This window comes from Haemaphysalis longicornis, unplaced genomic scaffold (genome assembly GCF_048455015.1).
Source record: "Haemaphysalis longicornis isolate Haplotype H1 unplaced genomic scaffold, Haemaphysalis longicornis Haplotype H1 scaffold_13, whole genome shotgun sequence".
Classification (NCBI taxonomy): Eukaryota; Metazoa; Arthropoda; class Arachnida; order Ixodida; family Ixodidae; genus Haemaphysalis; species Haemaphysalis longicornis.
In genome coordinates this window covers 68,997,337-69,020,101 of record NW_027526233.1, presented here as the reverse complement: position 1 = coordinate 69,020,101, position 22,765 = coordinate 68,997,337, and the positions used below count along the sequence as shown (strand labels likewise).

The 22,765-nt window shown below is 45.2% G+C and overlaps 1 long non-coding RNA gene across 1 annotated transcript; it reads right to left on the bottom strand.

Moving 5' to 3' along the window:
• Positions 1 to 1,155: 1,155 nt before the first annotated feature.
• LOC144164087 (uncharacterized) lies at positions 1,156 to 15,705 on the bottom strand. Its single transcript, XR_013321042.1, has 5 exons — positions 15,510 to 15,705; positions 14,645 to 14,696; positions 10,816 to 10,952; positions 4,686 to 4,778; positions 1,156 to 1,289 (listed from the first exon to the last, which is right to left on the bottom strand). It is a non-coding gene; the product is annotated as an uncharacterized LOC144164087 (long non-coding RNA).
• Positions 15,706 to 22,765: the final 7,060 nt, after the last annotated feature.

Genomic DNA, 22,765 nt, shown 5'->3' with positions numbered 1-22,765 from the left:
ATGAGTTTTAAAACGTCTGTGTCATTGCCGCATGACAACAGGTGATTACATTAGATCATGGATTGGTCGGATAAAAATAATGAGGGGTGTGTAGGCATATTGTACTTTGTAGTCCACCAAAGAGCTTCCGGCTTACATCCTTAGTGCTGATTACTCTACAAGGACGTGGAGGACTGACAACCGTACACCACATTTGTCACAGATTAGCGCTTGTGCACGGGTGAGTCAATAAGAGAGTGTATCTTATACGCTCAGCGAAACACAAATTTTCAGCAGACCATTTTTGATAGTCCGCACCGCTCCCGGCGGCCCGCTCAGCCAACGGGAGTGTCAGTAGCCAATGCCGCTCACGGTCGAGCGCGTAATTTATGTACAATGGCGCCTCCTGGTGCTATCGTATCGGAGGGCCGTCAAAAACTGCCAGCTGAAGCTCTTCACGTTCTTAGCTGAGTTTTCTTATATACCCAAGTAGCACAAGCCTGTACGGCTTATAATCAGCCTAAGAACTTCAGCCGGGTAATTTCTGCCCGGCCTTTCTCCAGTCAAAGTGTAAAGCGCGCACTCAAAGGTGGGCCTCTGCCGTGTGTTTAAAGTGAACTGCTGTACACCCAATGGCCACTCTCCTTTTACCAATTCATTGCAGAGTTTTGTTTTGTACAGTCTCCGGCCGTACAGCTTTGCCGCAGATCAGCCGTTAACTTTTGCCGATGGCTGGCTGATGAACGTTTGCCCGAGGCCGGCTGTTTAACCTTTGCAGGAGGTCAGCTGTTGACCTTATGCCGATGGTCGGCCGTTGAAATGAGTCTAATCAATGGCCCATAAGCTTTTGCCGAAGTACGGCCAGTCAGCTTCTCCTGGTGAGCGGCTCTTGAACATATTCTGGTGCCTGGCTGTTCAACTTTAGGTATATACTAGCCGTTCAACCATAGTAGACATTATGCCATTTACATCCCGGCTGTCCAACCCCAGCAGCTCGAATTGCGCACATTCAGTTTGAATTGCGCACATGGGTTCCTAAAAAGGGGACATGCTGTAAGTTCGTACTGCATGCATAAGCATTTGTGCCCTTTTAAAGAGCACTGTTTGCCCTTTTCAGGGACAAATGTAATGATTTATAAAGCCTGTGGTGATTAGGTTTTCTGACTTAATTTATTTTGCTCAGTTCATACTGTCCAGTGTCTTCCGCTTCGTGGGGCCGCCATCCCGGTCACCGGCGGAGTATAGCCATTTTTTAATAACACCTGCCACAGAGACCTTGTTTGCGTCGGGGTACCTGGGCTGTATTGACACTGAAAGAAAATTGAAAACAGACAAATAACTAATATACTACACTGTAAAAATATCCACAATGGCCTTCCTGGAAAAAAATTCAATTGATTGATTATGAGGTTTAACACGCCGAAACTACGCAGGTTATGAGGTGCGCCGTAGCGGAGGGCTCCGGATTAATTTCGACCACCTGGGGATCTTTCACGTGCCGAAATCGCAACACATGGGCGTCTTTGTTTTTTGCCTCCGTCAGAAAAACGGCCACCGTGGCTGGGATTGAACCCGTGACCTTCAGCACAGCAGCACAACGCCTTAGCCACCAAGCTTCCGCGGCGCGTGAAAAAAAAAAGTATTACAAGCTTGCTTAATGCAATGGTATGACGTTAGCAATGATATCAGCGTTCCGCGCATAACTTTCGCGAGGCTGTTTGCGACAGCAAAGCCACGCCTTTTCTTGCCTTCAGATCGTTTTCGCGGGTCTACACCAAGTTTCCCGCAGCAGACTACTTCGATGGCGAGTCCGCAGGGATGAAAAACCCCGGGACATTAGTTTCCCTCTCGGAACGCGCTTCGTCGGGCCGCGCTCATGTTAAACTTGCTCGTCGCAGTTCCGGGCAAATACTACGGCGTCGTCGAGGTAGAATAGGAAGGTGTGCCATTTTCTGAGGCTTCCCCTCAGCTGCACTGGTCACTGCTGTTTGCAATAGCAAAGCCACGCCTCAATTTTGTTCATAATGTTTTTAAGTCCACATTCTATGAAAAAAATTCTACACGCGCAAAAAGAATGATCAAAGCGGTGCAGATATGAGAAAGTTCTTCTATTTTTTAGTCTAAAAATACAAGCACATGCAGTACTGGCAACGTCACACTTGAGGCCTCCGGATATGACGACAAAGAACGGCGGCCCTACAGTTGGCTCAGCTTGAAAGTGTTTATGCCATTATTTTGACCAAACGAGCCTAAATGTTGCCTTACTGCTTGTTTTTTCTTAAAGTAAGCATAAAAGCTCAACCGTGGGCTCAAAGAATACAAAAATCTATAGAGACAGTAACAGAGAGCCTATGGCTCCACTTCGAGCACATGTGTGCCTTCCAATGGCGTGTTACGATGCACCACTGTTGACATCGCCTGGCGTCAGCGCGCATCGCCGAAATACACGCGAACTCGTTCCTTCGCGCGCCGTATGCTGATGTCTATTCACGGCAGATATTGGCATCGATGGTAGAGGAGGCGTGGTCAGGGAGCATAGCAAAGGTGGACGGCAGCTCCAAGGTTATCAGTCCGTCTCTAAGTCTGGGGGCATGTTTTGGCACTGGGAAATGCTGTTCCGTTCACTAAAAAATAGCAACATTTTTTTTCTCTAGCAGTGATTGGCTGCCTTGCGACAAATTGAACCAAACTGTTTTTGTTGGCAAGCTATTATCTCTTGGAGACAGATATAATTCTACTGGCACATTCTGTACTTCGCTACCTTTGCTTGCGTCGTAGAGATTGCGATCGCGTGATGCTTGTCATGAGGTAAATATGGAAGCTATAGCTATATTGTTTCTAGTATTAGCAAGATGGGGGTTGTCTGCAAGATTGGTGCGTGAGACACAAGCATTCTCACTGCCAGAGTTTCTCAAACATGACAAGAAACAGACACACCTGGCAATATTTGTTGACTATATAGCTCTGTGCTAAATTTTTGCAAGCCTCACAGCTTGTGTATATGGTCGAGAGGTAAGAAGCTGGAGTACTGTTTTGCAAGTCAGTGGTTCTAATCCCGCGTTTTTTTTTTTTTTGCTGTGAGCGTTCTATAAGGTTTTTTTTACTAGAATATGCAGCTGTTTCTTTAACCTTTCTTTGAACCCACAAGTGACGTTCACATGAAACCTCAATAGCAAGGCAGCGCTGAACATGGCTTCACACTAAATTAAAGAGAGGTAAAGATGGTACAGAGTTCAGACAAAGAGGCATTGCAACACCCATCGACGCAGCGGTAGGCACGTCACTTTGCTGGTCTCGTGTGGCTGCTTGCCTCTCCTACTTGCCGGCACAGTACCACCGAACGACAGCGTCAAGAAGCGCAGAAAGGAGCTTCCCAGGTCAGGCCACCATGGGCTTAAAACTTCCAGGACGTATTTTTTGCCGCCCTCATTTGTCCCGCCATATGACATCGGGGTCAGTGAGAAAGTGAGCAGCGGATTTCGAGTTTTCGAGAAGAGGGCAGTGCTCTATTTGCTTGTATTTTCAAATTTAAAATTAAACAACTTTTTTTATTTCTACGCGGATCTTGGCATTTTTTTTGCATCTATCTCTGCACGACACAAAGAACAGATGTAGTGCCCAAAAAGTACCTGAAAGAAATGTGCTCTGCTCGAGAAATTCACGAGGGACAAATCCACACACACAAAAAGGAAGCAGACAAAATGAGATTTGACGGACTAGCAATTGAATTTCAATCATGAGTGATAGAAAGATTCCACTTTCCTGCAAAATGTCTTATAAAGGCAATTGGGGCGTTGCCTTAATTAAAGGTTTAAAGGGCACCCTGCGCAATGAGTTGAGAGGGAATGATTATGTGCGATCTTGCATCGCACGTACCTTCGATCATAGCGAACATATTTTCATGATTCTTGTAGGAGGTGATTGCTGGGACGATAGACTTTACCCCAAAATACATTACGAGTAGTCGCGGGAAAGTGCTGCGGGTCCCTTCGATAGGCAAGCGTGCGAGAAAAAGCCCACCAATGCCTACGCAAAATGCTGTTTAGGGACATTGCTGATGAGATACCTCTTTCATGTGGAAAGGTCTGCATTGGGCACACTGGAAGGTGTGTGAACGTGCGATTGCGTGAACATGAACATAAACCATCAGTTGAGAACTGCACAAGTGGGCATAACCCCATCCATAGCTCTGCAAGCGCATACATGACGCTCTCAAAAAGCAAGTGAAAATTGTCCAGGTGCAGTGAGATACAGGAAGCTTACCACATAGGAAAGAACGGATTCGATTGTGTCAGTGACATTTCAACGGGTCTTCATATGAAAGAGCGTATTTATTAGGCTGTGAACTTTCCTTATCACAATTTTTTTTTGCATGCAAGTAGAGCTACGTAACTGTGGCCTGCAATTATGTGTTCTTACGCTGCCTAAAAGTTAGTTGCTAGTCATTGCCTGTTCTCACCAGCTACTTTCTGTGATTCTCAATATTTCGCGCCAAGTTCAAATATCGTTAAGATGCACCAACTCGCCAAACACGTCTTTCTAAGCTTGAAAGAAGGGATGAAATATCCTAAAACACAAAGCAATCACACAGTGCTTCACGGCTATGCTAAAGAACCCACCAGTAACTATTAACAGCAGGTATTATCTAAAGCCTAATAAACTGCATGTCAATATCCTCGATTTTAAGATGCAGACATCCCACAAACCTTGTGAGATTAGCAGCAGTGACGCACATATTTCGCCCACTCTCATCCACAGCGTTTGTGGCAGGATCAGTAGCAAGGAGCTCATGCCAGGCACTGAAAAAAAACAAGACCACACATAATTTACGGTACTTTGAAAATGAAAAATGGACAAGCAACCAAAACTAATCGGAAAACCGGGCAAGCATTTTGAATGCTTAAGCGGGGTCACAAACTGTTACAAAATTGTAAAAACAATTCTTTCTTAAGATCTTTGCAGCAGCCATAAAAATTTTGGAATTTGTTAGCACCAGGAAATTATTCTGTAAACAGGTCCTCTGACACAGGGGCTCCCTCCCACAAGTGTTGCAACGTAATGAGAGCATGCTTGTCAATCTTCCCACGAAAACCTGCCTTGAGTTGTTCGCAACACCCAGAAAGTTTCCTAGATGCCACCCATCTCTGTCACAAATGAAAGCATCTAGAACTGACAACCTTAGGTTGTCCAGTGCTTCATGTTCCGACGATATACGAAAATGCTATAAATCGGGGGTTGGCAACCCGCAGCCCATGGGGCAGTATTATGTGGCCCCCGGCACAATGGTAGACCCCTTCTCCTCTGTCACTTTCTACCTGAAGGCCGACATGGCAGTTTTGACCTCAACTGGCATAAAAGCTCGCGACATTCGTGCTGGAAATAAACATGATAAGGATTGCTATTCTAGTTTTGTACACTGCTTTCAATTTCCTCCCCAAAATTTATTTGCCTGCAGAGCCCCCCTCCCCTCCCAACCAATGTGCCCTCCGGCCCCCTCCGTGTCCATTGCATTAAACCCGGCTCTCCGCCTTAAAAGCTTACTGACCCCTGCTATTCAGCAAAAGTTGCAAATTTTTAACCTGTCACTGCTTGTTCAATTCGAAGTGAATGAAAATAAGTAAGATCTCTCCTTTGTATGCATCACGCGAGCATACAAACCCATTAAACCCTTCGTAATTTCAATGAAGGGCCCATGAAGACTTGCTAGTGTTGAGGCTAGGCCAAGTTGATTCTAAGTTGAAAAAGACGAGACTGCCAAATGGGCGAGATACATCAGACAAAGAAATGAGAAAAAACACAAGTGCTGTTGTTTCTACTTATTTCTTCGTCTTTTGTGTCGCCTGTTTTGGGCATTTCCTTCCTTTTCACCCAAGACGACAGCAGACATTTTTTTAAAGACTGGGCTGTCGCTTATGGCTCTCGACAATTGTGTTCAACAGAAAACACTGGCACCATCACTGAAGGATCTGCGTTTTCTCAGAAGGATCAGGCAGAGTAGGCCACCTTGGATACGTCATGGGAGCCCTGACATAGGCAGTTTGAGGAGAGGCACACATGGCATCACACTGATCTCGATGTCTAAAGGAAATCCATCCTTAACTTTTTCGAGCATGCACATATTGCACATATTAAAATTGACTTGAAATATGTTCTTCCGAACACTTACAGGTTAACCTTCGTGAGGGGTATCTCTATTTAAAACGAAAGCTTTTTATGTAGTCATCTGTGCTTTGAAATTTTGTGCCAGCACTCTTTTAGGGGAGGATTGAAGTTTTTATTATTCCCCACACTATAATGTGGCAAGGGCCCTGTGACACACTGGAAGGCAGCAGCAAAAAAATGGGCAGTCAGCAAACTAGATTCCTCACCATTGTGATGAAACCAAATCTTTGGAATCGCTGATCAAACAACCGTGCAGAGCTTATCAGTGTTTTAAGTGCAAAATGATGTAGCCATGGTGTTCGTTCTTGCTTTAGGTGCTCACTCTGAGTAGAAGCAGGCAACTCAAGCTCACCTGAACCCTCAGCGAGTTCCAAGAGAATGCCAGGCATGATTTACATGATTTGTTGAAAATTCTTTCAACTTTAAAAGCTTCCATGCAATTGAACAGCCATCCAAAGAATGGTGCAACATCCTACAATTTGCAAAACAGCTTTCTTTCATTTTATGCTGCTCTCCTTATGCAACTGCATTGCAGCTGTTTGTCCGTCATCTTATCATTAGAAAATATTGTTAATTTTGACATGGAGCCCTAGAAGTTCTAGCAAAAAGTCAACACAACTGTTTTTAATATTCAAATATTTTGGTCATCCCCACACCATCCCTTAATTGAGATTAATACCCTAATTACATGGCGGAAGTAACTGTAGTTGCGTTTAACGGTGGTTACTAAATTTTAACTGCGGTTATCGCAAACTGCAGTTTTGGCTGTTACATGGGAAATTCCAGGTGTGTCGACAGCAGTCACTTGGTTGCGAGTGTAACAAAAATAAAGTAACAAACTTTTAACCTCACGATAAAAACCAAAGGCGAAGCAGTGTAGACATAAAATATCGTTAAACAGTTGCTTCAGACCCAAACGCGACGCACTCGCCCACGGCGAAAAAGGGGCTTCCCCATCACCTCGCGACCGGCTTGTTCTCGGGTCGGTTTGGTGTTGGGAACTTGGGATCGCGGTCGATATTTGACCGGCGCTATCTCTACAACTGCGAATTACAATACATAGCACAATTTTTAACCTTTATAATACCCACTTTGTCGCATGTGGAACTTCTTTTCCGCGATCAGATTGATTTCGAAGAGGGGCGACAAGCTGTTGCTGCCGTGGTCTGGGCTGGTTCGAGCCGCTTTCAGTGCCGTGCGGACAGACACGCCGGCATCTTTGCAGGAACGGCCGACGTGCGCACGGATTGTTTCTGAGCGCTGAAAACGCTTCATGATTGCCTGCTTTGTCTATTTTTTTTTTTGGCAAACGATCAGCGGAATTTAAAAATTTAGGCTTTTCTCATAGTTGATCGGGTGGACCGGGAAACGAGCTGCTGCTCACGCGCGGTCGTGCCGACTGCGAGAGCGACGCAAAGAGCACAAGCTCCCCTTGGGGGCAGCTTCGGGGGCTTCCGCTATTTGAGGCCTTCGTCTTCTGCGAACGCCAGGTGATTTTTTTCACCTACGCTGATGCGCCGCCACTTGTGTGCAAACTGACTTGTGCGATTTTTGAACACTGCGGCAGTGGCAACTGCGGTTAGCGTAACCGAACTGAGGTGGCCAAGCTCAGATTGTGTTAACCATGGTTAGCGGGGTAACTGTGCCCGTGTAACTAGGGTATAAGTGTCCCAGTCCACTGTGGGAAACTATCAGGCGAGTTTTACTCAGTACATAACCAACTGAAGTGTGTGTTAAAATAGGCCATTTCAATCTCTCATTTGGAAAAACAAAGCCCATGAAATGTGTATTTTGAGAACACTTACTGATACAGTTCTGTCATTATTAAGCATCATACTACATTTCTCCCCTTGTAACTTTATCAAATTAAAGCAGTGCATCTCAGCCGTGCTGCAGTACATTAGCATTTATTCGAATAATCACTAAGATCAAAAAGCCTCATAGCAGCCACTGAGTAAAAATGTTTGTGCGAATGACGGGAAAGGAATGCTTCTATCATGAAAATACAAAACCTGGACCTCGTACTTACATTATTGCACTTTTTACAGCCTACACACCACTGGCTTTATTTCAGTTGTCTCAATTACGGCATAGTACCGCATTTCCTCTTTAGTCTTGTGTAATAAAGCGAGGATATTGCAAGAAGCACACACCGCAAAATTCTACGCATAGGTGTCCTCGCAGTGTTGAACCTCAAAAAAAAAAAAGAAAAGCACATGCAATAAGAAAACAAACAGGCCCAATTTTTTTGCACTACGGCTATGAATGCTCAGTTGCCTAGATTGTAAAACTCTGCTGCCCCAATATTGTTGAGGCCACGGAAATAGCAGGGAACAAACTCAGTACGCTCACACAAGCTTTGCAGCCACAGAAATTGCAGTGTGCAGTAGTAGTTGACAAAGAAAGATGCCAAAAAAGGTGCGTATGTGTGTGTAGGGGGGGGTGAGGAGGGGGCATCAGTAGTTGCTCAGTAAAGCCACCAGCGGTTGTCTTGCAACTAAAGGTAGAAAAACTATTTTCTTCAAAAAAAAAAATGTGTGAATGCATTTGACTACTCACTGTTTAGCCGTACAAAACTTTCCAAGCTCACTGACGACTTATTTATAAGAGGTTTACAGCACTGTAGAAAGCCACGGCTTCTTTCTTAATAGCTACGACTGCTCTAAAATTACAGCCAGGCTGCATTCTGAACTTTTCTACCAGAAATACTGTTTTGCAAAGAACAAACTATTTGCCGCAGTGTTTCACTCGGCATCATCTTTACTGCTTTCAAAACAACGGTTTATTTGTACTGCAGAAACGGCTTCCTCGAATGTTTCTTTTTTTCTATCAGCTTTCTAAGGAAGGTTTGCAACCTCCATTTAAAGGTTAGCAGTGTACTGTGTTCACAATGGGAAAAAAAAACAGTCGACAATATTCACGTCTTTGCTGCGGTGCTTACAGGATAGCGGCGGCCCATGAACTAGCCCAAAGCTGGGAAGCATGCACGCACCACCGTGTGCAAGCAAAATACCTACAAGCTCCTAGAGCAAAATCTTCTGAGAAATGTCATCACATCTAAAAATACTTTTTTTCTTTCGTGCAAGAAAATGCACTACAATTTCCTACTATCTTAACTAGAACTTTACAAACCGATACCTACCACGACATCTTAGAAGCCCTTGATTGAGGTCTGTGTTGTGATAATTGCTTAATTTTATCTACCTCAGCACTCATTCATTACTTCAGGCACCCCTGTCTCCAGGGACCTGCCAGGAGAAATGCACAAATGGCTTTTTCCACATCGGCATAGTGAATGGCAAAAAAGCAGCTGCTCTTGAGCTAGTGCCGCAGCACTGACAGGAACATTGTCAGCTTGTTCTATTCCACGGTTATTAACACAGTAAGCTTGTAGCCAACAACAGAGGTTAGAAACTTGCACAGGATACTAAAAAAACTGAGCAAGCCTTGTCTATACAGTACAAGAACTTCTGAACTTGTGCTTGGTTGCTGCAGTGAAGTTTCTGAGGAAGCATAAATAAATGCTGCTTAAAAGACAATAAAGACGAATTTATGTTGAATTTACATTGGGAATATTTAGTTCTTTGTATGCTTATAATTTATGTTTCATCCAGCTGCCCCCAAGTAAGGAAGTTTTTAAGCGCAGACTCGATTTCAGAGCACACATCGTGAACTTGTGCGAGAAGCTGCATCTTTCATGGTTTTCGATAATGCTATGAATTTTCTAAAAATAAAGCACCGATGAGGTTAGTGCCATTACCATCAAACAGTGCTTACTCAATTGCATTCCAGACGATTTGTCTCAGCACCAAGGTTTTGGCAAGTACAATTTTATTCAATGAGTCAGCACCCTACAGCTTAACAGTGCACTAAAGAGCGCACTCATGGTGAGCGAGAACTAACTGCACGGCGGGTTTGCCCATGCTGTACACAGGCTGCAAATGCACCGTGTCGCATGTTGTCTTATCAGATTCATGGCCTCTGAGTGGTATATTTTGTCATGGCAGTCCTCTTGAATATAACAGCTGTACCCACATTTTTCACTTTTTTTTTCCTCCAGCATTTAGGTCGGCATGCCTTGAGTGAAAATGTGCAAAGGCTGCTTGTTCGAGCGTAACTGCACAGTTGTTGAGTACATAAAAAAACACAAACACAAGATCGTTTTGCATTAAAAACCATAACTAAGATTTTGGGGGTCCCTGAGTGCTCCTGCCAATAGATTATCACGCCCAATTGAACATATTTGAATGTAGCACCTTTGCAACAATACGCGCTGTCGTACGCTGTTTTTAGAGCTCAGTTATTGATTCCAATCTCATTATCTATCGCTAATTTTTGTTCCCTACCGCTAGCAGTGTTCATTTTATAGACGAGAAACAAACAAAATTCAACCCTTTTCTAGTGCTACAGCTCAGCTCTGCGGGGACGGTGAGACGCACAGCTAATTCGTAGGGTATAGGAGTCGGGTGCAGCAATTGACTGGAAAAAGTGTGGCACAGAGAAATATAGCTCCAGAAACCGCGATTTCGGTGAGAACCATGCACAGCATGGTCCACTTTGCAGCCTGTGTACAGCATACGCAATCCTCGCATGCAACTAGCTTTCACTCGCCTTTAACCCACTTTCTACTACACTGTTATACTGTGGGTTGCAAACTGTTGAATATGAACTTACCAATTTTCAAATCAGATTAGGTGTCCGAATCAGCCATACGATACGCAGTCCAATGCGGCTGGGGCCGTGGCTGCTCCCGCTGTCCCCCGGGAAATGCCTGCACAGCTCCACACCAATCCCGGGCAAATGGCGCCACCCTGAGAAGGTTGGAAAATTGGGGTCTATAGTCAGGGCGCCTACCAAACTGATGCGTCAAAATTTCCCTAGTTTTTCAAAATTTCAATCAGTGCTTCAGCAAATTGCCATGAGCAACATGAGTTCATCCATCTCTAGGCAGTCTGAAAACGTCACATGATGCTGCGATCTATGTCAGCAAGATGTGTCAGAGTTGTTCGGGTCCACTACAAGCTAAGACCGACTTTTTCCGTTTCCTTGCTTTTTTTCTGTGGTGGTTGACAGCGTGCGCAACGTTTTTCCTTTGTTTTTGCGCCGTACTTTTGTATTGAGGCATAGGTAACTTTCATTGCCCTCAAGTGTTTCATCAACACCTCTTCAGCTCCCCTTGTTACAGCAACGTGTTGCACTCAGTATGACGCATGCTATTTTAGTGGCTCGAGAAATCGGCAATTCGGCAGCTCCCCGAAGAGTCAACATCGACCCTCTGTGGATGGCAGCTGCTGCGGGAGCGCCTTTTTACATGAGACCCCTGCCCAAAAAGTTTCCGAGGGCCTTGCTACAGCTGCCACGTCGAATTACAAAAGGGTGTTGCTGATTTTGTCACCAAACAGTGTAACCGCCTTTTGGCGGTCAGTGTTGAGCTGATACAGCTCAAAACAAGTGATATCGCTGGATAGATGGGCTTCCTGCGAAGTTATAAGTGTCAAAGGTGGGCGCCTAGCCCAAGTGTTTGAAAAATAAATGTGCTTTTCCATAATTCCACTGGCCTCACGTGAGTACTTTGGCGGCTCTTCTTTTTTTTTTGGCACGACAGAAAGTTCCCCTTGAGTTACTTTAGTGGTTTTAATTTTTCTTTCTGGATGCGATGAAGTCACCCCTCACACTACAATCGTGGTCACATTACAATTCAGTAAATACGGTACGTGGTTGTCTTTGGCATTATTATTGGAAGGGCAAAATTCAAAATTAGCATACACTATGTTCTCTGTGCTTTTTTTAGACCGATCTTGATCAGAAGAGCAAGACTATAACCAACAACAAAATGAAATCTTATTTGTGCCCGATCATCAATGAGAGAAGCTTTTGAGGTATTAAAAAATGATGGACTGTTTCAGGTACCCCTTGGTACACAGGGGGGCTGCGGCCAAATCATTAGGGAGCACTGCCTTGCTGCCCCAATATCTACCTATAGTAGACCATGCAGGAGCACAAGCCTGCATGGGCTACTTTAGGTAAACCTACCCATCCGTACCTGCCGCAGTGGCTAAGGCATTGCGCTGCTGAGCACGAGGTTGCGGGTTCGATTCCCGGCTGCTGCGGCCGCTTTTCTAATGGAGGCGAAAAGCAAAAGCGCGCACGTGTACGAGATTTCGGCGCACGTTAAAGATCCCCAGGTGGCCAAAATTAATCCGGAGCCCTTCACTACGGCGCGCCTAATAGCCGGCGTTGCGTCAACGCGTTAAACCCCACAATCAATCAATCATCATCATCTACCCATTCGTACTATTGATGCATTTTATTTTCCAGGGCTATCAACATTTGCCGCCTCATCCCACCAAAAGGCTCTGATAAAAATCACTTGATTACGTTACGCCGTCGGATTGACTGATTGCAGGGTTTAACACGCTCAAGCTGCACATGGGCTATGAGGCGTGCAGTAGTGGAGGGCTCAAGATTAATTTTGAGCACCTGGGAAACTTTAACTTATGCTGAATCTCGAGACAAGGGTGTTTTCGCTTTTCGCCTCCATCAGAAAAGCCGCCACCGCGGCCAAGATCAAACCTGCATATATGGGCTCAGCACCACACCTTAGCCACTGAGCCTAGCTGTGGGTGCATTATGCTGTCAGTGTCTCAAACTTGCGAATACAGTAAATGCTGCTTAGGTACTAACATTACCCTATAGTGCAAAGAACCAAACTTTCGACTGCACCTAATTTACATTGTTTTGGTACAATTTGTTTATTTCACATCCTTCGCACACTATCTAGCCAAATATGTGTTCAATATGATGACCAGGCGGTTGATGCCTCGCCAGAATTACCACCCCATCAACATGTGCGGTCACTTTACTGGCCCGAAAGAATCTAAATCGTCAATTCTTATGATTTGAGAAAGCGAACTCATGATCTTGAGTAGCATGTGGCTATGCCTCATTTAAAAACAGAACCCAGCATGTAAACTTTTGTCTGCACACATTTAGAGGCACTTAAGCCATTTTATATCGATGAAAAAAAAATTTTAATTAATGAGCAAGAATAAACAAAATATGGCAAAGAAAGCACAACGGTTCGTTTTGCTTCGACAAAAATCTATTTGGTTGAAATGATTGATTGATTGTAGGGTTTAACGCGCCGACGCAACGCAGGCGATGAGGCGCGCCGTAGTGGAGGGCTCCGGATTAATTTCGACCACCTGAGGATCTTTAACGTGCGCTGAAATCTCATACACACGGGCATTTTTGCTTTTCGCCTCCATCAAAAAAGCGGCCGCCGCAGCCGGGAATTGAACCCGCGACCTTGTGCTCTGCAGCGCAACGCCTTGCCACTGAGCCACCGCGGCAGGTTGAAATGAATTTTGATTGAAATGAATTTGAACTCACACAACAACTGAGCCTGTGCGGATAATGTAAGCACTGTGCTCACAGCATTTTGAGCAGTCACAGTATGCAGTCGACATAAAGAAATGAAGCATAAAGATGCCTCACTCCAGGTGCCACCAACAGTGCAGCTCAGTAGCATAGACATGATCTTATTTCAGAGAAAGGGGTGGGTGAGCTTGAATGCAAAAAAAGCGAAAGAAATTCATTCGACAGATCAACTTACAACTCAAGTTCACAAATAACGTCGGGACCTTGCACGCACACCCACCATAATTTCCCCAGTTTTTTTTTATTTTGCTTAACCCATTGCAAAACAGCCGGCTGATTAACTGACCACTGACAAGGAAGCCATGTAAATTCAGTGCATAGATAGCGCCAAAAAATGTCAGGAGTCTGTATTCACAGAAAAGAACAGTGCGTTCCTGTATCTGCAAGAGATTCAGCTTGACTAGCTCACATTCACTGGAAGCATGCAGGCTATGCTGCCAGAAGTGTCTGCTGAGAGCACCATCACTCCACTGGCGCGGCATCCAACATCCAATGCATAGTGCTCAGTGACACGGTATTACAGAAGGGTCCATAGGTATAGAGGGGACATTGTGGCCGATATGCATGCATATATGATATGCTGCTGTCAGTTACCGCTGGTGGAGCTACACAGACCCGAGTTTGGCCCCAGCTCCAGCATTCCAATTACTTCTTGCGGCACTGAAACTGCACCTGCAAGACCTTGTGCTTACTCACATTACAAGCATTATGACTTAACAGCTGCCCAGCCTCAAGCAGATGTTGAAGGACTCTTCACCCAGAAAACCTGGTTTGCACAGGCACTACATCGTGTGCAAAAAAAAATATAAAACAGGAATTCACTTTCTGCTTGTATAAAAAGCTACATTCAACATAATTCAAATGTCCTAAACATGCAGAGCACCCTACCGCTGAAAGGGCTACCTACTACTATTATTCCTGTGGTAATGCAAGAATAAACAACTCCCACAAGTTAGCTGGCCATAATTCCTGCTGTAAAGGCCCCACATCACTCAAACGCATACTTCTAGGTCCAGTTTCTATTTCTGGGTTCCTATATCGGTCACATAAATGCCGTACGTACCTGCTATTGCTTTTCATCTTGCCAGACAGCCCCCGTCCTGAAGCTCCAGCCACTTTTAAATGAAAAGGTTGCAAAGAAAAGTTACATAAGCACTAACGTCGTTACCTGCCAAAGTTAAAAGCTCACAGTACACTACACATTCCGAGAAGTGAGAACACTCACTCAATGATTGTTTTATTATCAAGACAGTTATGTCAAAAGACCTAACCACAGAATTGATGAAAGGTGCTTAAAACCAATGCTATGTAAGCGTAGATAGCGTTTACAGCAATGTGAAATATACTCCGCCTAGGTGCTCCTGAACTACAAACTGTTTGAAGAAAACAAATAGTTTCCAAAGCAAGAGAACGCGAAAAAGGGTCAGGAAAGGTTTTCAGCCAGTAACAAGACGATAAAAAAAATATCAAAACACTTTTTTTGACAAGTTAAGAATTTCAAAATAATTCCGGTTTTTATTTTTCTCAAGGGAAGTTTTACGTCCGAAAAGTTAAGCAGTAGCGCATGGTATCTTGCTTTGTTCAAAGTGGCACAGCTATCGAAATAAAACAAAAGCGCGGTGAAACCGCACGGCCGCATATAGAAATAGACCTTATGCGATAAAAACCGCATACGAAACAATACACATCGATTCCTCACGATGTTATCAAGAGCACCGGCAATTATTTGAAGCTTCCTAAGGCCCTCCGCTGCGCCCACCACCTGTCCGTCAGCAACGCTAGACATATCGAGCAGCACCAGCAAATTGCATTTAGCTTGCACGAACCACAGCGTGAGACTGACGCGGAAACGAGAAATCAAGCCAATAACACGTTTCTGGCACCGAACCTTACTCGCGCTAGAAAAGGTCCAGCAAAAAAGAACTTACCGAACTTCTTTGTCCGGGCACAGGAAAACGCTGCCGTTCTTCGATCGTTTGCCGCTGTATTTCAGCTTATCCTTAACCTCACGTGTTTCCAACGTGGCAAGCAGGCTTTATCCACAAAGGGCGAACACAATTTACGACGGTATATCGCACAAAAAACATGAATAACAACACGGACAATGCGCAACCCCGGTCGACCTCACCGCCAGCACTCCATGGAAAAATTACATCGGAAACGACCGCAGCGCCGAAACGGCCAAATACATGAGCAGAGTTACGACTATATATTTTAATTCAAAGTGACCATACAACATTGCCAAATTTTTCAATCTTCAAAGAAATATTTATTGAAAATTGTCATTGCTTTCGGTGCTCACAAGTATTCCAGTTTAAATAGAATCCTGATCGGAAGCGACTGCAGCGCCGAACACAAGAGCAGAGTTCACTCTTTGTATTTTCATGCAAAGTGATCACACAACCATAGAGTTTCATACAAATAACTAGAGGGGAAACTGGCGCTAGTGTCAACGCGAACATGGCAGCGGCGCTTACGCTTCAATGGGAATGATGGGTAGTTTTGGAACCGGATTGCGTAGGATCAAAACGGGCTTGTGGCTGCGCAAAATGTGTTTTTTGACAAAAAAAGCTCTTATTGCCCGGTTTTTCGTTTACAAATTACATGGCGAACAAGAAAGTTAGTGACGAAAAACCGGTTTTGTACGGAAAAAACGCCACGTTTAAATAAAAAGCAGACGCGGAGTCGAGGAGGTTTGTGGAGCAGGTTTGCCATTTTCCGCCAACTACAGCAGGACGCGGACTTCTTTAATAACTACTTGTAAAAGTTTCGGCGCTTGTGGTTCGTAATAGTAAAAGAAGTTTTGTGCTCATAAAAAAAAGAAACCGATTACCTTTGGAGAAGTTATTCTTGCCTGAATTAGTGACATCCATCAAGCTGCGTTCCTATCAGCCGCCGGTGCTGCTGTTCTACCATGTTCTACGCCGTAGGAGCTGGCGTTCGCACGAAAGGTGTGGCTGTTCCAAGCGATTCGCAACCGTCGTTAGCTTCGACAATACATTGCTTTGCCGAATGAGCAGCACCGCAACTCCTAATTAGCAGACAACTTCGCCGCACAGAGCGCCGTCATTTGTGTTTTTATGCTCGCTGTGCGGCAATGCATTGATAACCCACCCAATTCGCAACTCTGGTTATAAAACATTCCACTCAGGGCAGCGCCAGTGCACGCGAGGCATGTAGTTCAAGGAGAAACGTATTTTTGATCACTCCTCCCAACACTCCGCGTAGGCAAATGCATTCATGTAAATCCAAAACGAAAACGAAACTGCCTGCAATCCATAGCAAGTTCCACGAGCCATCGAGCGCCAATCCGAATCCACAACTACCCATCACGCCCATTGCGGCGTACGATTGCAGCGCCAGTTTCCCCTCTAGTTATATTGTAAGAAACTCTATGCACACAACATTGCAAAATTTGTCAATCTTTAAGGAATCATTCATTCAAAATTATTATTGCTTTTTGTGTTCACAAGTATTTCAGTTTTAATAGGCTCCTGATTGCAACTTTCCCGATCGCTGACTTCTTGCTCCCGGTCTTTTCCGATTGGCTGCCAGTTTTGGCCAGAAGATCTAAGCCAATCAGGCTGTATTTTTGGCGCATGGCAGCGCCCTGAAAAAACCTCGAACGCGGAGGATGATGGCGAGTAAAAGTCTTTGAATCGGGGTGGCGGCATGTTCCATTTCACCTGCCGCTATCTCTGGCTCTGATTCCCTGCGCCGTACGCGGTCTCGTGGACTTGTCTCGGTCATAACCAGACAAATGAAAATTCACGTGTGCCTTACAATGCTTTTCAGCTCGGACAAAATTTGGCGTTCGGCCTGCTTCAGCGCAGGCTTGCACGGGAGTCGGGAGTCCTGAATCATTCGGCTCGCGCGTTTGCAGACCGTGATGTTGCATCAATCATTTGAAGGTGTGATCTGAGACTTCAGGGTGCGTAATCATTAACGAGGGAAATCTTTGTCGCAGGTGTCTCTCGCCTTACGCTTTTTCAACCACTTGGTTGGTAAATCTATAACTTCTCGTAAAAGGTACAGCGTTTATGTGAGTCTTTACTGTACTCGCACTAGCATTTCTTTTTTTGTCGGGTGTTTTCTTCGTAACTTCTGCGAGGAAAACTGGGAGGGAGGAATACCTTTATGACACGGAGAAGTCAGCCTGGAAACAAGATGGCTTGATGAATGAAAATGACGACAAGGAATGCATACACCAGCACAAAAAAAAAGCACATACACTATCAGTACTCTAGAAACGCAAATCTGAAAGACGCACAAACGCGCACACAGTGCAAACGTTCACAGAATTTCCTCAAAGCGCGGTCACGGAGAAAGGCAAGGCTTTCGCAGCCCTTGTCGCAGACGCAGTCGTATGCTGTGAGCCTATGCTAACGCTGAGTTTCAGCGCACAGGGCAGGTTCAATGTCCTAACGAACACTACAAGAGTGACAGAGAGGTGATACTCGTCTCGTCTTATGCATGCAGGTAGTCGTTGGCGAAAGCGATGTTGAGGCTTCCTCACGTTTCCGTAGGTCATGCTGAAGTAACTGGAACTGGTCCGTGCAGCATTCGGGAAGCCCAGACGGGGTCATTTCTGTAAAGGTCGGTTGGCAGTTTTAGCTGCAGCGGCGGCTACCTGTGGCTTTTTGTGTGTGCGTGACAGTTTACTCACCCCGTAATTGCGCATATTAGGTAATAGACCCCAAACGAACGAGTTCCTCTAAACAATTACCTTTGGTTAAAGCTTGTTTTGTATAAACGAAGTTATATACTGTCAATCAAAAATATTAGAAATCAAATATAAAGAGCTAGCTCTTCTGAAACGTGCATGCATTGCTGACGCCGTCATACAACTATACTTCAGATGGAGGCCAAAAACGAAAACGCCCGTGTGTTCGAGATTTCGGCGCACGTTGAAGATCCCCAGGTGACCGAAATTAATCCGGAGCCATCCACTACAGCGCGCCTCGTCGCTTGCGTATCTATAGCGTCGGCGCGTTAAGCCACATAATCAATAATAAATCAACCAATCAGAAATTTACGTACCAGTTTATTTTTTTTTTTCAGGGCTGTAACAAAATAAGCTCAAATTATGCACCGTTCTTACTGGTCACGTCTGAGGGGTTGTAAAGATAAGATTGGGACCACTTCGCCTTCCACAGATACAATAAGGGAACTAAAATTTGGATGCCCACGTGGTTTAATTAATGAATCGTTGCCTTCATATTTAGACTGCTATTATGGCTTCGGTGGGTGAAATCCTCGTTTTCTTGACACGTGAAAAAAGAAAAGTTATCTCTAACCTGAATTTCGGCAATTTTTTTAGTGGGAGTTCTTATCGGTACATAGATCTGCTGTCATCTTTAGCCGGTTTAGCGTCCGCCGAGCGGCACATTTGTTTGCACATAGCTGCTGGCCTTTTCTCAGTCCAGGAAGCCATGAGCTTTCGCCGCTGTTCGGGCCCATGTTAGTGCATTTCTTGACTGCTACTTAGGTGCTAAAGCCTGGAGCTCGTTCAATAGCACATACGATTTTTGGTTCTTTGCATCAACACAGACGGCGAATGAAAAGGGTTGCTTGATGGCACGACATGGGCCAGTTGCATGTAATTACTGCTATTGCGATGACTGCTCCAAAATACAGATTCTATAGAATACATATTTCCGCATAGTAGTATTAGGTAGCTTGTACGAGCAAGGAAACTTGCTGACAAACGTTCTGCGTACAGTGATTTTGACGTCCCAACCCGCCGCGGTGGCTCAGCGGCTAAGGCCTTGCGCTGCTGAGCACGAGGTCGCGGGTTCCATTCCCGGCCGCGGCGGCCGCTTTTCTGATGGAGGCGAAAAGCAAAAACGCCCGTGTGTACGAGATTTCGGCGCACGTTAAAGAGCCCCAGGTGGTCAAAATTAATCCGGAGCCCTCCACTACGGCGCGCCTCATCGCCTGCGTTGCGTCGGCGCGTTAAACCCACACAATCAATCAATCCATTTTGACGTCCCAAGGAAGAAAGAATGCCAAGAGAACGCCAAAAGGGCGGTCTTTTTTACTCTAGGTAATATGCGTTGTGCTCCCGGAGCATTGATCCTTAACCCCCTCGGCGTCGAGGTTCGTCACAAACCTTACGTTTTTAACTTGTATCAAAAATTGCAATACCAATGAGGTCAGCGTCTGTACCAATGCGGTCAGTGTCTATGCAGGCTCGCAAAGCACGAGTTGTTTTACGCGCACTTCTTCTTTAGTCCAAAAAAGTGACATTTATTTCGCGATCACGAAAATATGAACCGGAACACACAAATAGCGCGATTTCTTTCCATGCAAGTGAAATAATCGCGCCGCTATATAACAGTAACAAAGATTGAAACTGTGTATTTCCAAATATACCAATAGCGAGCCATTATTTTGCATTCACTATCCATTTTCTTTCTTCTAGAGCGTTCCGTTTAATATTTTCGTGTTTTCATTCATTCGTCCATGAGTGTACATGTATACACAGCACTCTGTGTTCTGTGTCTAAGCGCTAGCCCACGCATGACGTTCGGAATTCCGGTGATTGGGCAGGGGCGGTGCTAGACCTGTGACAGACATCAGCCGTTCACCTTTCGAAGAGCAGGAGCGTGAATAATATATTTGGTTCCGAATGGATTAATGCGATCGGGAGCCAGACGTTTTCTTGTCGACTTTTGAACATTAACTGCCATAGGAAAAACGAGTACTCAACTACGGCATCATAGCCGTTCATCTTTTATACTCCGGCAGGCGAAAAGAGGTTGGCCGCTCGGAAGACGGGTACTTGCTGCTCATCTTTTGATGACCGGCTTTCAAAGAAAAAAAGAGTACTCGGCAGCCGCAAGCTTGCCGCACGTCTTGTTATCAATGTTGCGGGAGCAAGCGCCGTTCCTCGGCGGCGGGTAACTTACCAGAGAATTTATAAGCAACCCGCGCCGGGGAAAAACCGTGGTTTTGGCAAACCAGTGAAAGGCAACCAACATATGAGCATTGGCTGCCGAAAACGTTCCGAGGTGACGGCAGCCGGACTCGTACCGTCCATTTTATTATCAACGGCAGCCAATTTGTTGCCTCTTGCCGAGCATTCCGGAGAACAGCCATAGGTTGGCCGGTCAAGAAACGGGCTTTCCGTGCTACCTGGGTAGCGCGTAGTTGACAAGATATGAGTTCAGCCAAAAAACACTGCGGGTCTTCTGCAGTCAGTAACGCTACTCGCGCGACCGCGACAAACATTTGCTTGCACAGTGGGCAAGAAGGGCGCACGAATCGGTGCAGAACACATCAGCTAATACTGTTCGCAGCCATCCAGCGCAGGACTATTGCTGAAAATCAGTTTAGAACTGCGTGACAGTGGGCCATTGTTCCTAAAAAATTGCGCTGGGGATTTTCGTCAATGCGGCTTCATAAAACGGTGGCTGAATAACTGCGGAGATGCTAAGCCTGTTCAGGGCTAGCGGACCTCGGATGTAACTTTTCGTTGCGACAACGCAGCATGCAAGAAATGCAAGCGTTGCGCAGCCGTTTCTCTGCCTCTGTGCCCTATGGTGTTTTCATATCTGGCCTTCAAATGCCCGTTTTTCCTATTCTAGAACTGACGAGCCGACGCAAAGACGGCGGATGCGAAAAGCAGTGCTGCGTAGCCAATGGTAGGCGGAGCATGCACGTTGACTTAAAAAAAAAAGTGTCGCGTAAAGCCGAGCAGAGCCAATGGCTGCGAGTATGTAGGAGGGCGTGGAACTAGGCAAGTATATCTATGTTGTCTTTCTCCGAGTTTATTAGCTTGTTGCATCAACAGCGTTTTGAGGCGCGCATAAAAAGCGACATCTCCGGGCCTTTTACCAGTCTAAACACAATTCAGGGCCCCTATCAGCGTTAAAATGTTGGTAGGTTCCTGGAAAAAATTTGTTTCTTTTATTTTGCAAGTGTGCAGTGGATCGAGCCGGAACTTTTTCCAAAAACATTCACGATGAGAGCTCGGCCTCTAATCCCGTTGTGTAAAACATCAGTGCAGACTTGTGTGTGAGGTACGTTTGAGCATATGTTGAGAAAACTGAAACATGCTCCAGTGCGCACGAAAACCTTTTTTTGGATGAGACATCCTTTCAGATACGTGCATGTTTTCGCAAATAACCAATGATTGGCGTTCGTTCCACAAAAGACACCATTTCCAAGTAGATATCATAATTTAAAACTTTTCTATATCTCACCCTAAACCCTGTGACATCCTGAAAAATAACAGGCAGAATCAATCCCTAACTAAAAATCAACAGAATGGAGTTAACCGACTTCCTGGCCTGGGCGCAGCCTTTATGTCTTGGAGCCCTGTGTTCGTGCAGCTATTTGCAACCTTCAAAGTAACTCAAATTGATTCTCCAGATATGTGCTGGCCACAGCTAATAGCGGGACGCAGTAGGGCAAGTCCGAATAATTGAGTGGTGAGAACGATTCCATACATGTGGTATAGCCGAATTCGCACAATGGGAATAAAGTCCGGAGACAGACTTCCTTACTCAAGAACCATGACGAAGGCTACTTCGGCGAAGTGCGCGAAGTGTGATATCATCAATCTTGTGTAGGTTCACTCGAGCAAGGGGAAAACATCGTTATTGAATCTGATGACAGAACCGACGACGAAACAACGCCATTACTTTTATCTGAGTCAGCCCCTTCCAAGGATCTCGACGGCACCAGTGCGCGGGTGGAGGCATACGCGGGCACGCTGATTGAGAGACAGGGAGAAAAAAACATATTGAGAGTTATGTGGTAGGCTAGAGAATGGTGGCCTCCTCGTTAACTTCGCTGTTCACTCTGGTGAAAATGAGTGCATAAGTATCCATTCTAGTCAACAACCATCAAGGTGTGCCCTTGATTGGTAAAATAAAGCGAAAAGCCGGAATATCATGCAAATTCATGGCAGTTGTGTTTGTAGCGTACGTATGGGGTAAGAGGTCGCTATTGACCTAGATAATGAAGGGGATGCATATGACAGAATAAGGTTGAACGAGCAATAATGGTGCTTATGCTGTGGTGGACGCGTCTTTAGGAGAACTGATGATAACTTGGCCAATTGTTATACATTCATAATAATGAAACAGAGTTAACTTGACGGGCGAAAACGAGAACTCAACCAGATCTCCTACTAACTAATGAAGTTTTATCAAGGAGCGGGAAAACGTATAAAGAA